The sequence below is a fragment of the Aulostomus chinensis genome, chromosome 3 (assembly GCF_037954235.1).
Source record: "Aulostomus chinensis isolate RoL2024-O1b breed Wild chromosome 3, RoL_Achi_v1.0, whole genome shotgun sequence".
Classification (NCBI taxonomy): Eukaryota; Metazoa; Chordata; class Actinopteri; order Syngnathiformes; family Aulostomidae; genus Aulostomus; species Aulostomus chinensis.
Genome location: NC_141322.1, coordinates 26,835,151 through 26,853,378, shown reverse-complemented (window position 1 = coordinate 26,853,378; position 18,228 = coordinate 26,835,151). Strand labels below are relative to the sequence as shown.

Sequence of the window (18,228 nt, the reverse complement as noted above, 5' to 3'; positions counted from 1 at the left end):
GGAAGTCAGTGCAGAGCTGCGAGGTCACCAGGGGCTGGACCGTCAACCTCAGAGCGCTGGAGTGATTACAAGAAGAAGAAAAAGGATCCAGGCATAACAAGGTCATCAGAATAGAAAGCAGGAAATAACTACACAAGACAATAATTTTTAAATACAGAAATTGAAACTGACCACTCAGCATAATCACATGTACATCCCCCCTCTGTCAGCCAGCAATGATCTCTGCCCAGCTGTAATTCCCAGCTTTTCTTGAAAATGTGTCTCAAAGGTGGAGATTTTGTCCCCCTTCTTACCTATAAAGTGGCTTGTTTTTTCCCCACCTAAAGCCGATTGGAAGCAATTTAGTTACATCTCCTGACTCAGTTTGTCACTAGCTCGAAGGTTATTAGATTTCTCTCCTTGAAATTCAATTTTAGAAATCATAGCGCCATCAGAGCATAGGCCAAGGATTCTGGAGGATGTCATTCGGGAGAAAGTAGCCAGCTTGGAAGCTTTTATAACTTCAATATGTTTTCAACTTGAACATAAAGTTGCCCAGTAATAAGGGAACTGAGGATGATGAACTGCTATCTTGTACTAATGAAGAAACTAGAGAGGTGACTGCTGTACGCCCCCCCCCCACACACACACACACACACATACACACCTGGAACCCTATATTTAAGGTGTGTTTTGTCACTTATGTCATTTATTTTATGTGAGCTTTGATGAGTTCAGTTACAAAATCTTACACCTCAGCATTGACTCACTGCATTTATTTCATGATTTATTTATTGTAATACTGCAAAAAATGTCAGCATTTTCGTTCTAGTCTATTAGGATACTGGGTTATACAAAGCTGAACTAATTCAAATGCACAATCTCATAATCGGGATAGTCTGAGGACAAAAGATGAATGGTGAAATTTTCATGAGCCAAGCAGTGCTGTTTTCTGTCAAGCACTGTGCGGATCACCGGACAAGCCGCAGAGCTGGCCTGGATTTGAGTGGGCAAAGCGAGGATACAGTCTGCCTGTCGGGGAAGGCCATCAAGGCTGCCTTATATATCTGTATTCATTATTCAGACCTTGGCTCCACACTCCACCAAAATTTTGCAGGGAAATGTCAACATCGTAAGCCTGTAACGAACAGCACTGTCATTCCACAACAGGCTGGTGCCATGACTCCCAAACTAGGGTGCACCCACCCCACCCCCATACACAGTTGCATCAGGGAGTAAAAAATATGTGGTACCCTCCCAAGCATAAACTAGTGTTTTCTATGATTCTGCTATGGCCTGCTTCTTCTCTTCCCCTGATTGGCATATGGTGATCTTCACTCACCATATGGCTAAAGGCACAAAATACTAACAAATCAGAGGCAGACTACAGCCGCGGGAGGGTCCTCTGGGTACATGCACATTAGGCCCATCTCCAGTTCTTCCTGGGTTGCAAAGAAGCAAGGCCCTTTAGCACCCAAGATGTTGTGTAACTTACTCAGATATGGATAAACGGTTGAAAAGAACTCATCCCCCTGACCACGGACGCAGCAGAAGCGATCAGTGCACGCATGGTTGAACACAAAATTATCACCACACTTCATCTGAAGCATTTTCAAGAAGTGAAACAATGTCTTGGGCGATACATTTATTCAAAGAACTGGCACTGAAAACCTTCTCCTAAATCAGCATCTAAATCAGAAGCGGGAAATAGTTCGCTAGTGGTCCGACATCAAGAAAGAACTCAGGATACCAGAATCTTCCATTTTAATTTATTTGAGGGATAATTTACTTTAATATTCTTGAGTAAATGCTACTTTTATATAAGGAAGTTAGCGGGACATTTTAATCAAGAGGGACAGTGGCATTATTTTTTCAGTAAATCCCTTTTTGATAAAAAAAAGAGTAAAAAAGAAGCTCTGTTTGTGATGTTTCTGTATCAAAAAGGTCACTAAAATCATCATCTCCCATAAAAATTCATGTTATTGCCTCAAGTTTGACGTATCGCGAGGAATGGAAGGCTCTGCTGAATGTTCTTAAGTACATATTTAGTTGGAAAAAGTTAGTTTAAAAAGTCAAACATGAAAAGTTTTCCATCGCAAAGACCTCAACGTCTACAATTTGATCCAAAATGGTCAAGAGAAACTATTTTAGTGCAAACAGTGGTGCAGCCTCTCCTCTATGCTCTATAAAAAACATAATTTGCACCAATTTAACTTAAAACTATGCAGTGTATGTTTGCCAGCACTTAAGCTTCATTAAACTGCTGGTCAAACATACACTATGTTACCTTAACCCGGTCATTTCAGCGGCCTGATTCAGAACTGTGCCGTTCACGAAACACATCTGATGAGGATAAATCAGAGATGCCGCTGATTGGTTGATTGATTTTTGCTAAATAAGGCTAGTCCTGGTTCTTCTGTTCACCATGATCCCCTCAGAACTTATTTTCTGTATAAATAGACTTGCCACATGAGTCAGAATGCACTTGCGTCTCAGAGTGAGAGACAGCGTGACCCCGGAGGATGATGCTGAAACTCCAGTCGGTATTATTATGTGACGGCGTCTAAGTAGCCGTGTAGAGCAGCAGGCCTGCCACCCCGCATGTGTCTGTTGTTTTATGTCACACGGTTACAGGGCCATCAAGTCTGAAATGACAAATTGAATAATGGGTCTTTTAATGCCAAGTAGGATATGCATGTACCTTCATTTGAACACCTATTTTTCAAACGCCGTGATGAACGTAACGACTCGTGCTTCCTGTCATTTATCACAGCGTGGAGTACAACTGGCTTCCCGCTTAACATGTCACAACCCAACCCTGGGAGTGAAACTGCTCAGCCCTGCAGGACTGGTGTCGAAATGAACACTGGTGCACCAGGACTGTGTCGGCATGTTGTGTTTGTTTGTTTTAGCCACTTGTGTCTGGGCCACATATACAGTTTTCTTAACTCACCCTTTGCCACCATAATCGTTTCTTGCCACCGATAATTAAATGTTTCTTTTTTTTTATAGCTGATCTCAGGTTGGGAGTCTCCATGCACTGACTTCTTAATCGTAGCTGAATATTGTCAGTGAAGGTGATTTACATCTGCCTAAGTTCCTCAATGAATATGTTAAGGGGTTTTGATTTCAGGTTTTCTTATATGCTATTAACTAACAGCTGGACAGTTTTACCTGCTGCGATGAAAACGCTTTAACAATCCTGGTGACGTCGGGGCATTTATTCATGTGGGTGACTGCCGGCTCCGTGTGTGGTTACCTAAAATGAGATGGAAAATTACTTTGAAGCACTAATGGCAGTTTGGCGAGCTTGTCAAGTTGAGTAGAAGTTTTAAAACAAAGGCAAAAGACAGGGGGAGAAAAAAAAAACTCTTGAAAGGTTCAACACGGTTTGAAAAATTTGCAAAGCTAACTAGTACAACTTATTATCCCCCCCAACTTGCCCAAATCAATGCAAATTTAAATCAGTGCAGTTTGTCCACCTTATCAAAAACACTGCAGCCTGATGCCGCTACAACGCTGCCTTGGCGTTACTGCACAGTCATAAAAACTGGATTAAAACACGTTTTGTGATGGATTCTAAACACATAAATTTTAGAGAGCAGTTTTCAACGGGGAGGTTCTTGGTTCATAAACCAAACTCTGATAGTCTAGTGATCTATTGTACCTTTTTTCGACCAAACATATTTTGTGCAGTTGCGAGTGTACACTATTTTAAAGAAGGCTCAGTGTTGTTGACGGTCCCTGCGCTCTCCGCTCACGGCAGCAACAGAGACCAGCGTTAGAAGGATGGCTGCTTTTGATTAAATGAGGTTTTAGCCCATTTTCTACCATACATAGTTGGAAGGAGATATTGTTTGTTTTTCAAACATTTCCCTGATGAGTTTCTGATGTTTCATCTGTGAATATTATTCCAATTTACGCTGCTTTTCTTTATAATTCTTTCTGACTTGAGTGCCTGACTCATGTCGCAGACCAAGACAGTCCTGGAACCTACGTACAGGGTGCGTCCCATCATGCAGTGGTTTATTTACTGTTACTGTTTATAACCGTTCAGGGTGTTCAGTTTATTATTGTAATTAAAAAGCTGCTTTTGTTGGGCTTGTTTCTGCGACCAGAGCCAGTAAACCTCCAACCTAAAAGACAAGTTATTACGAAAATCTGTCTCTTACTGCACCGCAGTGACATTTTGCCCTAGAGGCAACCACCTACATCCTCTATGCCGATAGCTGCGTGTCAGACATGTTGGTCTGGCTTTTTAAAAACAGAATTACACATCAATAACACAAACACAGAAAAATACCAACTCTGCGGATAAAAAGAGAGGTTATCCTCATCCCTGCACGCTGAAATCTGGGAAGGGCTGAGGTCCTCTGAGTTGATCATCTTCATCCTTTTCTCCAGAGGCGACATGGAAGGGTGATCTGTGTCTGCTGGTCCGCTCCACAAGCTCCATTGAGCCTGAGATCGATAAAGCCGAGTTTAATCTGGGCGCGGGTGCAATAAACCAGAGTATAATGAGAGAAGAGCTTCCAGCCCTTATCCCCCTCATCCCCCACCCCCAGCCCATCCCCCCCATGACTGAAAACCAGATCTGCAGGGGAAAAGAACTGGGGAGAGGAAGAGGAGAGCATGTGTGAGCCTGGTAGATGTGTTTTACTGGTTGAGGTGATAAATGAGTGCGTGAGTGTGAGTAGGAAGCAGTGTGCTACCGTTAAAGACAGATGTAGCAGAGACACTGAACTCGGAACCATGTAAGGTGCAGTAACTCAGCCCAATCCTGCAATAGATTCACGTTGAGTTTAAGGAGGATTCCACTCTCAGACTTTAATTTGCCCACTCTCTGAAGAGTCTGTGTGTTAACCGCAGGTCATTTCCACACAGAAACAAAATATTTCTTGTATTGCTACGGTCAAATTCATCTGCTCTGTCCAGAACGAAGCTCAGTTGCATTCATTTGCTTTTCCTACCAGATTAACTAGAAAATGATTGTCATTACCTCCAGTGCGAACCCCAGAACCTGGTTTGTTTCCCCCTGCAGAGCGATTCATTTCCAGCAGGTGTGAAACCAGCAATCGCTCTGGAGTGCGGCCTGATACAAAAAAAAAAAACTTCAAACGACTCATTTGAGGTGTGAACGTGATCCAACTTAATTTAACTCAACAACCAGCTGAACTGCACCCTGAAGTTTGAGTTAAACAGCTGCTGCGTGCTTTGCATTGTTGAAGTCACAGCAGCAGAAGTGGTCCACAACACAGGGACCTTCTCCTTGGATTTTTTTGTCATCTGGCTCATAAGCGGCGTTTACATTCTCACCCGCTTTGCTGTGACACGTTTTGATTCTCTCTTTTTTTTTTCTCAGTGTGAGAATAGAACCATCTCCTCTCCCCTGCCTGAGCGAAGCTATGCTTTGCTGACTGACAACATGTCTGTCCACAGTGTTACTTTAACTGCTGGCTACTCAGAATACGTACATGTGACAAGTTAATGCATTCATCCATCAAACTGGTTTATCTGTGGTGATCGTCCATCACGCATGCAACATGGGGCGTATTGATCGGGTCAGACAACATGGGTCATGTGGCACGCTGCTTTTTTTCTGTCTTTCCAAGCTCCTCAGGATCTTCCACATTGATGTCAACACAAAAGGGAACTGATGTATCAGTGTGTTAGCAACTACAGGTTAGGCATATAACAATCGGTTACCATGGTGATGTAGACCCCGAAAAATTGAGCCAGCTTTTAATAACGTAGTTGCACACATGTTTGACTCCAGAAAATCCCAGGTTGAAACGGAAGTTACCATGGTAAGCCATTAATGCTGATTCAGGTCACTGGTCTGTGGCTGACTGGGGCGGAACTGGGACATTTATACTGGAATGTTAAAAAATCTACACTCTTGTATCACCATATTTACTTTTTGACAAAAACAGAATGTGATAGACTGATGCTCTTAATAGCAAAATGACTCTCCGTCTTTCTATTCATCCTCAAATGAATGATGTCTATCTCAAATTAAACTGGTTTTCAGTGTTTTTGTTTGGCTCGTTTTGCCTTGTAACTGCAGCCCCCCCCACCCCACCCCCCGAACCAAATGTTAATTGAAATGAAGTTTACAAGGCAAAACAAGACTTTCAGTTTAACACCAAGGCAAAGAGAGAACAAACAATTCTGTGCTATAATGAGTCTACCCAAAAATATTACATATAATTTACCCAAATTGAAATGCATAAAGAAACACAAGGGTTGGCAAGAAGATATAAAGTTGGGTTTTTATCATTTATCCTGTGCTCATTCTAATCATATTACGCGTTTGTTTTACGTTACTAAAGAGCAGCTTGGTCGTGGTGATGTAAAACAATGGGCCCTTCCTGAGACGATGTCCTCTTTGTCGCCTCAGAACGTGAAGTTCCCTTGTGTTCTGGGCTCTGTGGAAGGCTGCTCCTCTGCATATGCAGCGCTGGCTGAGCTGCTCTACAAGCCCACTCCCGGTCCTCTGGGATCAGGGCTGGTGGGGTGGAGGATGGGAATCCAGGGCTCACTGTGGCGGAGTTATTGAATTATTCATGTCCCCCACCCTGCTCGGCTCCCTCCTTCTCCGCAGTGCATCGAGTGAGACCTCCAAAACACAATGAAAGATCTCTGTGTCTTCCCCTTCACTAAACCTTCAATGGGGGTTTTCTTGGTTTTTGCAGCAAATTTTATGGAAGCATCTGCTAGAACAGCCTGAAATATGAACACAGAGAACGGCCCGGAGGTTATTTTACCTCTTTTGATCTGACGATAGACGTGTGTTCATTTCAAATTTCTCGATGAAGCTGCACAAGCAAACACTGTTTGCAAATCTACGGCTTTCAAACAAGCACACAGACGCACTACTGCTCAAAACAAGTTTGCGAGAGGTAGTGCCAAGCTCTTCTTTAAATAGGAGGGTCTAAACTTGTCTGAATGATAGGCCTCTGCTCGAGGGAACACTTGTACTTGTTCCTTCCCGTCAGCCTCCTTCAAAATGTCAAATTTGCTTGTCACCTCGCAGACACAAAGCTTCAACTGTACATTTCCATCAGCTCAGTATTAGATGGCCTAATGGCAATTAGTTTTGCCCCTCATTAGCATTCACTGGAGTGAAAGCAAGCCGTTACCTTATTAGTGTGGAACACCTCACCGGGGTTTCTCAAGCAGAGTTTTCCGCTGGTGATGGACGCTTTCCTGGTCTTACTCTCTCTGTCTCTGGCGGTCTCTTTATCTCAAGGTTCATTTGGTTGTCATGTTGCTCACGGTGTCAGTCCTGAATGTCTCAAGCTGTCACAGTTTGTCACATTTGATGTGCAATGTCAGAAATAATTGCCCAAGATGGAAAATGAATAGCAGCATGTTCTCAGGCCATCTCATCCTCGCTTTATCCTCTCAGCACAGGCGTTCAATAAGTTCAGCCCTGGGAAAGACAGGAATACATACATGCACGTCTCCCTCCATCTATATACTCTTGACTGCATGGCTGTTACTTAACATACCATGTCACTAATGCTCAGTTACTCACGTTAGTTAGAGACTGACAAAGTGAGGGGACTGATCGAGTTTGTTATAAATAATGACTAAACACAAACTACTAGATTTTTCCAATTAGAAACCTGCTGCTGTCATTTGCACCCAGAGCTGTCCGTCTGCAGCTGAAGCATTCTTCATCATTTTAAAATGATTAAGACTATGACACAACAAATAAACTTGTTTCGGGTTATTAATATCAAAGGTTTCGCCACCATTTACATGTTACTTTGTGGAAGGACACTCAGTAGAGTTCATACGTCCGCTAAATTTAATCACATCATCCATAAAACTGCCCGTAACTGTCAGGGCATAAAGGTATGTCCATCCTCCAGAGCCAGAAGAGACAATGGCAGCTTGAGGGAGCTGAGACCCGGAGGGAACAGCTGACTGCTATTCAGCTTAGCACAATCGATGGCAGTGGAATCAATGGCTAGGGCATAACAATTTAAAATTATGATACATTATAATTTCAGAATCAGATCCATGGCCGGAACGACTTTCCTGACTCAGCGCTTCAGAAGCCGCTTCATGTCTTTAGGCAGCAAAAAATTGATGGGACTGCTACTTCTCATCACGGAGAGGACATGCAGGATGATGTAGATCCTGAATCCTGATGACTTTTGACTGAAAGTATGCTAACACTTGCCAACCACTACCAACTCATTGCGCTAAGCTAACTAGCGGTCTCAGCGGGTCACTGTGGGTTTAAACACCTTAATGCGCACACAGATGAAAGACGAGTATCTGGCTCTTGGGAAGATGGCAAATAGGCATGTACATATACACATTGTGTACATGTTGTGTACATATATATAAATATATATGTACACAACATATACACATTGTGTACATATATATTTATATGTGTAAGAATATGAATAAATGTGGAAAAAACAAATAGAATCAATGGCAATTCCTTTCAGCTGGAAATGGGAGTCACTTCTCTCTCTTAAGAATGAATGACGTGGCTGGTTTGAGTCAGTTGGAGGGCTTCAGTTGCCTTCAGAGGTTTTTCACGAGGACGTTACCATCTCAGCTTCTTCTGAGCGAGACCCTGACTCAGCTGACAAATACTACCAGATCTCCGGTTTATTACCTTAAACCGGTAACTTCTAACACTTCTGTCTTTATGTCAAGAGAAACAGGGTTTGCAATTGCAGGGTAAATAGCAGGTTCGCATTTCCATCAACAGGACAGCGCAAAATCCTCCCACTTGATTCTCATGTAACTTGGTGGAGCGGTAGACCAATTAAGAAAAAACCCACGTTGTTACATCAGCCTCGGCAGATGCATCGTGTCCTTGACATTTAGGGAAGCTTACTTGTAGTTTCACCTCCAACACAAATTAATTTCACTTGTTTTCAACTTATCTGATCTTGCGGCTGCTTGTGTTTCTTGCCTCATTAGACCTCATCGCCACTGCTGTTGTTGTTGTTGTTATGTTTTTGGGTGCTATCATCATAGAAACAATGGTGGAGTCAGACATTTTGTAATGAATATTAATCTTTAAAATGCCAGTGGCGGCTTTAGACATCTCCTCTGGGAAGTTTCTGTCAGAAATGATTTTTAAAGTCTTCTGTTCCTGCTTGATGTTAATGTTTGTCACGCCAAAACAATTACAGTAAATGACCTCAGCATGATTTGAGGAATCATAAATCCAACCATCCATTTTCTACCGCTTATCCTGTTAAGAGTCGCGGGGGGGGGGGGGGGGCTGGAGCCTATCCCAGCAGCCTTCGGGCGAGAGGCGGGGTTCACCCTGGACAGGTCACCAGTCCATCGCAGGGCCAACACATAGAGACGGACAACCATTCACACTCACAGTCACACCTACGGTCAATTTAGAGTCTGGATTAACCTCGTCCCCTCTTGATGTCTTTGGACTGTGGGAGGAAGCTGGAGTACCAGAGAGAACCCACGCAGGAACAGGGAGAACATGGAGACTCCACACAGAAAGATCCCGTGCTCCAGCCAGGGCTCGAACCCAGAACCTTCTTGCTGTGAGGCGACAGCGCTGACCACTGCACCGCCTGTGAATACTAAATCTATCCTTTTGCATTAAAGCCCAGCGACAGACCAACTCCTGTTCTTTCAGCGCTGGAGCAACCAAAATGTTGCAAACACAGCAAAGACAGTAGGATGGGGAGTGTGTTGTCTTGTGATCTGTTTAAATAATCTAAACATGTAACACTGATCATCCCCAAAAATGTTACTTGATGCGAATATGGGCAGACATTTTCTTCATCATATTCCATTTTCTCATAAGGGGGGAAAAAAATGAATAAAAAATGCTGGCTTCAGCAAGAATTTCTTGAAGATTGAAAAAGGAAAAATGAACAGGACACACTTAATGTATAATAAATCATGTTCTGAATTACAATGACATTTGCTGGAACAGAAAAAAAAGGCTGCAAGGTGAATCTGCTGGTATTTGGTAATGAATGGGACGGTGGTAGAGTATGTAGGCGATTTGTCACAGTTGTCCGTGTGCCAATAAGGTAATTTCCTGTATCACACAAGCACGTGCAATTTTCTAGGGGTTCCAGTAAACCAGGCTGCTGCTGTTTAAGAATAGAAATCACATACCGGTAGGTGTCTTGTATTGTAATTAAGAAACAGGGGGACTGAAGATTCTCCAGCGCGGTTCACTGTAGGCCCTTGACTCGAAATGTGGAGGAGCAGTTCTCAGCAGTTCCAAAGACATCTCTGCTGAGTTCTGTAGTTGGGATTCTATGCTGTGTTTCCAACGACTTTTGACACTTTGCGTTCATTCTTTTGAGAGAGCAACAATGAAAAACCATAGTCAAAGACAACCAGTCGATTTGATGAAGTGTCATCTAACATCCACGGCTGCTTCTGCAGCTGCTCACGATCCATGTTTTCTCTCTTGCATGACAGGTTTGTTTTTTTGATTTCTCTTTAATTTTCCAGGCAAAAAAAAGACAAAGAAATATATATGTAAGTATATATATATATATGTATATATATAAGTTTAGTCATGCTATTCATATCAGGGATATGTGAAAATACATATTCTAATTTTTGATGTGAGTCAACAAAAGTGGATGGAGATATGTAATGGCCGCTGGCTAATTTTGAGATCAAGAATAACTGTTTTATGTACAATGAAACAGTGAGGTAAAATAACATCGCTGGCAATCTACTTATTGTTAATTATTGTAAATAACCTCAAGCATCTTTCTTTGAATTACGCTCTGTGAGAGGTTTCTCATGTGGACTGTCAAGTCTCTGTGAAGTCTACAAGTGAGCCCTCATGGCTTCTCTCCTTCTCGTTAAATTTCCCCACTTGTCAAGAGGGACGCACGGCTGAATCCTCTCCCACAGGTGTTGCATCTCACCTGTGCACACCCTCACGGTGCCAACAATCCATGTTGAGTTGTTATACATTTACCACGAGTCACACTTTTCATACCTTTCCAGTTTTGTAGCTGTCACTGTTCATATTATCTCTCTTTTAACCTGCTAGAGCTCTGCTCTTTATTACAGTGGTAGTTGGACTTGGCAAGTCTCTGCCTCGTCGTTTCCATCTGATTCAGAGTCACCACTCCGGGCTCCTTGGTGATCTTGGCTCTCATCTACAGCAGATTTGTGGGGAAACAAGGAGCTGGCAGACATTGTTTACTCAAAGACTTCCTTTAAAACAGAGTGGTTCTCTGCTGGACTCCCAATTTCACCAGGACTTAAATCCAGACTCTTAACTTTTTCAAAGTCCTCACTTTCCCCAGGAGGAGTAATAAATGGAAAGTCTTCTGATTCCCTCTTCAATCCCAGCTGCTCCACATCCTGAACAGGGTTTTGTGCCCTACTTTACTTTAAAGGTTCTTATTCCTCTTTTAGTTGTAAAAGTTCTGGGTCCTCTTGTTCCAGACTCAAGTTCCTTTCCTGAATGAATGTTTCTGACAGACTTATCATGAGCAGTTCGCGCTGACGACGGACCTCTTGCTCGAACTCCATGATAGTTTTCTCAGACTCGTAATGTTTCTTCAGCTGACAAACTGTCTCAAATATTGAACGAAAGACATTGTTTTTTTCACGAACTTGTGATTTTATTTTATTTAAAAAAAATGTGTGGGTGTCAACAGGTTTCTTCCAGCTACTTCTGTTCATTCATTAGTTCAATAAACGAGGTAAGTTAGCAGAAGGCAGCTAGCATCGAGGCGCTGTGATGTTTACTTCCGCTTGGTGTCGCGCTGTTTAGTTCCGACTGCGGAGACGATGTAGCCTTTAGTTCCCCTTTCAATATTTTATTGGCGGGTGATAAAAACAACTAAACTCCTGCCCAGCTAACAGTCGTGTTAGAAAATGGCAATATTTAAGAGTCTGAAACCAGGAAATGTTTGGCATTTTTGCCTAGAAACCACCCTAAAGTTATTAATTTTCCTTTGATTGACCAATCAATTAGTTTTAGAAGCTCTATCTCACTAATTACATTACCTTTAATAATGTTTCTATCCTCAAAAAGTCGCTATATCTTAATCTCATTTATTATCTTCTGTCCTTAGCATCATCTGCTTATGCACTTTTTACACGAGACTTTTCCTATCATCACCCTGGAGTTGTTCAGCATCTTCAAGTCCCCCAGCTCACATGTTGGTGGCAGAGTGCCAGTAAGAAGACGGAGTCTGTGATGGGGAGACGATATCATCACCAGGGGCACTGAGTTAATGAACACACCACAGGAGCAACACCAACAACAACACTGAGAGGGCCACACTCCACCTCTCTGAACAGGCAAAGCCAATTTATTCATGTAGTACTTTTGGAAGCCAGAGGCAACCCAATGTACTCTCTAGACTACACAAGCTAAAGAAAAAGATAACACAAGTGTGTGTGTGTGTGTGGGGGGGGGGGGGGGGACATAAAACAATAAAAACAAATGAGTTTGATTTTAAAAGGACAAAAAGGCCTATTAAGAGCAGTGCTATGTGCAGTTTTGATCCTTCTGGCGACTTGAATTGCAGGGGGACAGGAGTACATTTCATTTTTAGCGCAGTATCTTTTAGGGGTGGAGCCATGAATTCATGGTAAAACCAGCAATGATTCACATTGTTGCTTCGACATGTCTGATTCAATTTACACATTCGTTTTCTTCCACGCTGTCATAATTCTGGTCCAAATGTGGATGCCAGGTTAACAAGTAGGAGGCATTATTATTATTATTGATGAGCTGGTGACAGGCCGTTATCCAAAGGGGTGGGGGGGTGGGGGTCAAGGACAGTGAGCAGGTAAACTAACTGACAAAGCAACGTTATTGGCTTGAGCTGAGCTGGATGTATGACTCATTATCATACAAGGAATGGCACAGCGTTCTGGCAGGCTCTGTCTCCGGCTCTTATTTTTAGAGGCGAACACTTAGGCAGGTGTGTTGACCGATGATGACAGGCAGGTGAACTGAGAGTGAGACAGAGGGCAGGGGGAGGGGAAACAAAAACACAGCACGCACACATCATTTGTACTGAAGAGACTGAACAACTAACAAAAGACACAACAGTAAAAAGGTAGAAATGTTCTGTTCCAAGAAAATTCTGAAAATGTCCCTGCATGGTGTTAAAGACTTGTATGTTCCTAACACATTTGCACACAATGGGGGCAGGGCACTTTATTTGCTGTGCATTCATGGAACATTCAGAACAATCTGGGAATGGGGGAACTGAGTTACAGTGTCTTGAAGTTTCTAAGAGTTGTGCGAATGTTCTGGCAGGGTAAAGTTCAAGAAGCTACATAGAACCGTAAAAGAAAGGACATTACACTGTAGGTTGGTATCCTATTTGGAACATAGGGGGAAATAGCATTTATGTTGTCCAAAACCATCGCTTAAACATCCTGAAAATGCATCAAATAATGTTCCTCAATGTCGTACCCAGTAAAGAACACTACATCTTGACTGGCTGGAATCCTTTTAGAAATACTGAGCAAATACCTCAAAGGAATAATCCAACATTCCCTCGTGGTGAAGAATGTGTCCTCGTTAACTCCCAAAATAACAAATTACCCTTCGGGGAACTGTGAAAACACGGAGATGTCCTCTTAGACCAGCAGAGACATTCTCAGTATGTTCTGGGATTTTTTTTTTAAACTGTTTTAATCCTAAAGGTTGAAATGGAACACGAACATATAACCTGTGTAGAACCACATTAGAACTTTTACACCCCAAAAGTTCTCTTTGTAATCCTGCAGGAGACTGTAAAGTGGCCTAAATACAACACTCTCCTGAAGTCAGAACCACAGGACTTTCATAGCGAGAGGGTCACGATATTCAGGTGCACGTGACCAACCAGAAGAGGCACCAGAACATATCCTGCTGGGATCCCACCCAGAGCCCAAAACCAGCAGCCCCCATGTTGGTAGGCGGCTCTATTTGGGTGTCAAAGAGGATTTATGAAGACCATAATCTCATCTGTTGTTCTGAGTCCAAGATGTTTAGCACCTCAAGAGAACTCTCAGTTGCCTGAAGTTCCATCCTTGGACTAGAGGTTGAACCAGAACACTAGAGGATATAGAGTTGGTTCTGGACTACAGACGTTTAGGGCAGCTGAATTGTCCATAAACAAACCCATACAGTGTAAAACCTCCAGTTTTTCGGCCCTATAACTGTTGCTGATGTATTTTTCTGAGTAAAGAAAAAAAGAAACCCTCCAAAAACTCTATTTTCTATTCTTTCCATATCTTTTGCTGTGTCATCCGTCTCTGTCACACTGACATTTATTTTCCCAGGGAGGGTTTGCAGGGCAGAAATTACAATCAACCTGTTTGATGCTCACTCTCCTGTGAGACTACAGTCTGCTAGTATCGGCTGTTGAGCCGTTTCCTCTGAACAGACAGGGGTCAAGCATCTCTTGCTCGAAGGCAAATCGACAGAAAGTGGTTCTTATCAAGTTCTGCTGTTTTTTTGTGTCCCCTCTGATCACAGCTTAGTTTCCCTACACTTTAGAACAACATGATGTAAACAGAAGGACTCATTTGTGTTCTCATGTATGATCAAATTACAGAGAGGTTAAAGCTGCACACCCTGGAGATGGAAACTGAATGCATAAAATATGAGCGCGCAGCTGCCTGATATATTTATTTGTATCTTTGTGTTACATTCGAAGTTTTTATAATAAAAAAAGCCCAAAACATATGACTTAAATCAAGTATAATCCAGAGTAAATTACAATAAACATTTAAGAATTTCTATTCATTTTATATTCTACATTGTATTCATCAATGGTTTATCTTCAAGGACTTGTCTTTAAGGGCCTGAACTAGCTTGTGCTGGCCCATCTTGTCCTGAGGCAATCTCACTGAACACATTGTGCAACGTATTAAAATTGCATTGCAGCACCATGGAAACGATGCCATTCTGCAATAAATCAATAAAATTTCTTGTTTGTGGTTCTCCGGCTCAACATATCATTCACAGCCTGTGGTTATTGTTGTTAAAATATATTAAAAGTCAACAGCGGGGAGGCAGCGTAACATTGCTACCAACATAATCCTGACTTTGCAGCACGAGTGAGGTGTTTGAGTTCCTGTTCCACCACGTTTCACAACATTAACCTAACTGATGCCATGTTCTAACCTAAACTAACCCACAGATTTGCAAAAGTGGACTTTTAGTTAATGATTGTTTCTATTTTCTGTTTGAGAGTTCTGGTTAGTTCCTGTTTTACTCTGAAATGTCAGGTGTTGTCTACTTCCACCTGTCAGCCTTGTTCCTCTCTGGCCCAATCAAGCTCATGTTTAACACCTGCTGTTCATAGTCTCATTAGTCCTGCTGTTGTCATCATCATCATCATCATCATCATCATCATCATCATTAATTCAACCCACCTGTGTTGTCTTCCTTTGACAGATTTACCTTTTTAAGGTTCTCATCTCAGGGGCGCCGTGGCTCAGAGGTAGAGTGGCCATCCAGCAACTGAAGGCTCGCTGGTTTGATCCTCACCTCCCCCGGTGACCGTGTCCAAGTATCCTTGAGCAAGATACTGAATCCCTAGTTGCTCCTGATGGCCCTGCGATGGACTGGCGACCTGTCCAGGGTGAACCCCGCCTCTCGCCCAATGTCTGCTGAGATAGGCTCCACCCCCCACGACCCTTAAGGGATAAGCCGTATAGAAAATGGATGGATGGGTTCTCATGTCCTACCTGCCTCCGGCTGCACTCGGATCCCTCCACAAACACAACCTTGGTTTTAAGCAGAGTTTTGAGGGTTGATTCATGACTTTTATCATTAACTTAGAGTGAGGATATTTTCTCGATTCTTCAGGAAACAAACACAATAGTCACAAAAATTCCACACGAAAGAAAACGAGGAAATCCATGGAAAGTGTGTCAATGTGTTGTTGTTTTTTTAACGGGGGCCAGAATGCAGCATTCCAGCTCCTTCCCCAATGTCTCCTCTCTGGAGTAAATAATTCCCAGGATATGAAGCGAAATCCCACCTGGATTTGACAGCAAATACTTCTTGGAACAGGTTGATCCATCAGGCAGGGGACTGAGATGCTCTGGATCCTGCTGTCATAGAAGTCCCGACTTTTAATCCACCCTGGCGGTTGTGGATGGCTCATCCTCTGTCTGGGCTACAAATGCTCATGCGCCATCGCATGATCAAACATATTCAAATGTCTCCCTCCGCCCGGGCTTCTCCTGTATCTCATTAGTCTGTATATTGCTCCCTGCGACCTTGAGAATTGTTTAAAATTCACAGGAAAAGACTCAGGCTTTAGGATCTGTTTGCTCTCTGCTGTAAAAAAGGGAAATAATTTAAACCTTAAAGGTTACAGACGATGGATAATTGACTGTAAAAGGTTTGCAGCTGCATTGCTTCTGTTACAAGGTTCCAATCAATGTATCCTACGGGGTTTTTCTCGCTATGATTCAACAGATGTTAAAGAGAACCACAAATGAGTTGAGACTTGCCCTTTAAAGGCAGCTGGAGGACGAGTGTGAAGTGAAGCATGCCACCAGCATCACAACCATAATCTCATTCATCCCACCAAGGTCATGCGAGGAGGTTAATATAAACTAATCTTCTCTATATTGACCTCACTTTGAGGAAAAGGTCAATGCACCTGCAGGTTCCTCTGGCGATGCCGTCATCCTGTGTCATTGCTGTTACGCAATAAGTTCAAGGAAAATGTGATGTCTTTTACTTGTAAGACAGACACCAAATAGACAGAGTTTAGATAAATGCTGTTTGGGAAAGTGAGTCACCGAGGGATCAGATTATATTCCTGTTATTGCCATCTTCAAAGACGTCTTTGAAGCCAGAGAATCACATCTGGTCACTCAGATATAGCGGGGGGGGGGGGGGGGGGGGGGGGGGGGGTAGTGGTGAAAAATCACACTGGTTAATTTTGTTCTTTTGTCTCGCTAATAAATTCTTGTAGGCAATTAAGACTTTTTTTTTCTTGATAATACATTTCTATTCAACAAAATGGAAATGTTGGGACACAATAATCTGACCTCAAAGGTCCATTTATGAGCTTTTGGGAAGCCTTCAGTGGGATCTGTCATCAACCGCTTCGCGTCACACATTTCCCTCAGTATCTGCAACATATGATTCATTGACTTCATCCTTGTAACCTCAATTTAGATTAGGAAGAACTCAGAGAAAACTTCCCAGAGTGGAGAGACGGGGCGCACTCACAGGAGGACCAGCAGAAACCGAGCAGTGATGGTAGATTGCGGTGCAGGGGGGAAAGTGAACAAACTTGAACGAATCTTTTCAGTGGATGAGAATAATACTCTCTTACTGTTGCTTCCTTTGTCCTCCCAGAGGTTGGTTTCGTTTCTATGAATCAACTGGAAGAAAATGATGCCGTGAAAGGAGTCGGTCTGCCCACCGCTGAAGGGTGTAAACACTTCACACAATAAAGAACATGTACAAGATTAACATTTAAGGGGGAAATTTTTTTTATCAAGTAGATCTAAGTGATTGAGAAGTTGCGACCGGCTTGTGTTGGCAGGCAGGGCATGTCAGTGCTGGAGGTTGACAATCCAGATGTTTTCTGCATCTAGCAGGTCAAATATGACGCTCGGTTCTCGTGGCATTATTCCTGAAATGATCAATTCTTCCATGCTTCTAATGTCTTCTTGTAAACTCCCGACTCTACAGCTCTCCTGAGGGGATTGTTGTTAAATCGCCCAACATGGATTACTGCAGCCTCAATTTAGAAAACAGCGTGGCGCACCTACGACGAGGGACGCCCAGTAGCATCAGCATGTCTTGGGTACGAGCAGATATTGATCATTTTTAGAGATGCTATTGGCCCAGTCATCCATATTTCTGTCAGTGTGACATCGAACCTCTTCTTTGCTCGTGGTTAATGAAGAGGAAACTACGATAAATACGATATGTGAAAACATGTTTTAACGTGCAATGCTTGCATGTGTTTTTAAGTGTGAATAATAATTATGTTGACATCAGCACGTCAGTTATCAGCCAAAATCATCAGCACAGTTAAAAAAAAAAAATTCAACATCGTGTGTCTCCGCTTAAAAATACAGATATTTTCCTTCAAGGTTTTTTTTTGTCATCAAAGCAGAGCTCATGTGAGTGCATATACTGGATAGAAATATGTTCATACGCCCTAATTTCCCCAAGTTGGATACATTATGTGCGTTGTGTTTGTTTCTGCTGCCTTCAGATGGTTTCAGCTGAATTCAAGTTCAATTCCAAAAGAAGCAACAAAATCA

General features: G+C 42.6%; 1 long non-coding RNA gene across 1 annotated transcript; it reads right to left on the bottom strand.

Annotated features, from left to right (window-relative positions):
• LOC147268446 (uncharacterized) lies at window positions 1–4,409 on the bottom strand. Its single transcript, XR_015112316.1, has 3 exons — window positions 4,287–4,409; window positions 3,154–3,238; window positions 1–56 (listed from the first exon to the last, which is right to left on the bottom strand). It is a non-coding gene; the product is annotated as an uncharacterized LOC147268446 (long non-coding RNA).
• Between the last annotated feature and the right edge of the window lie 13,819 nt (window positions 4,410–18,228).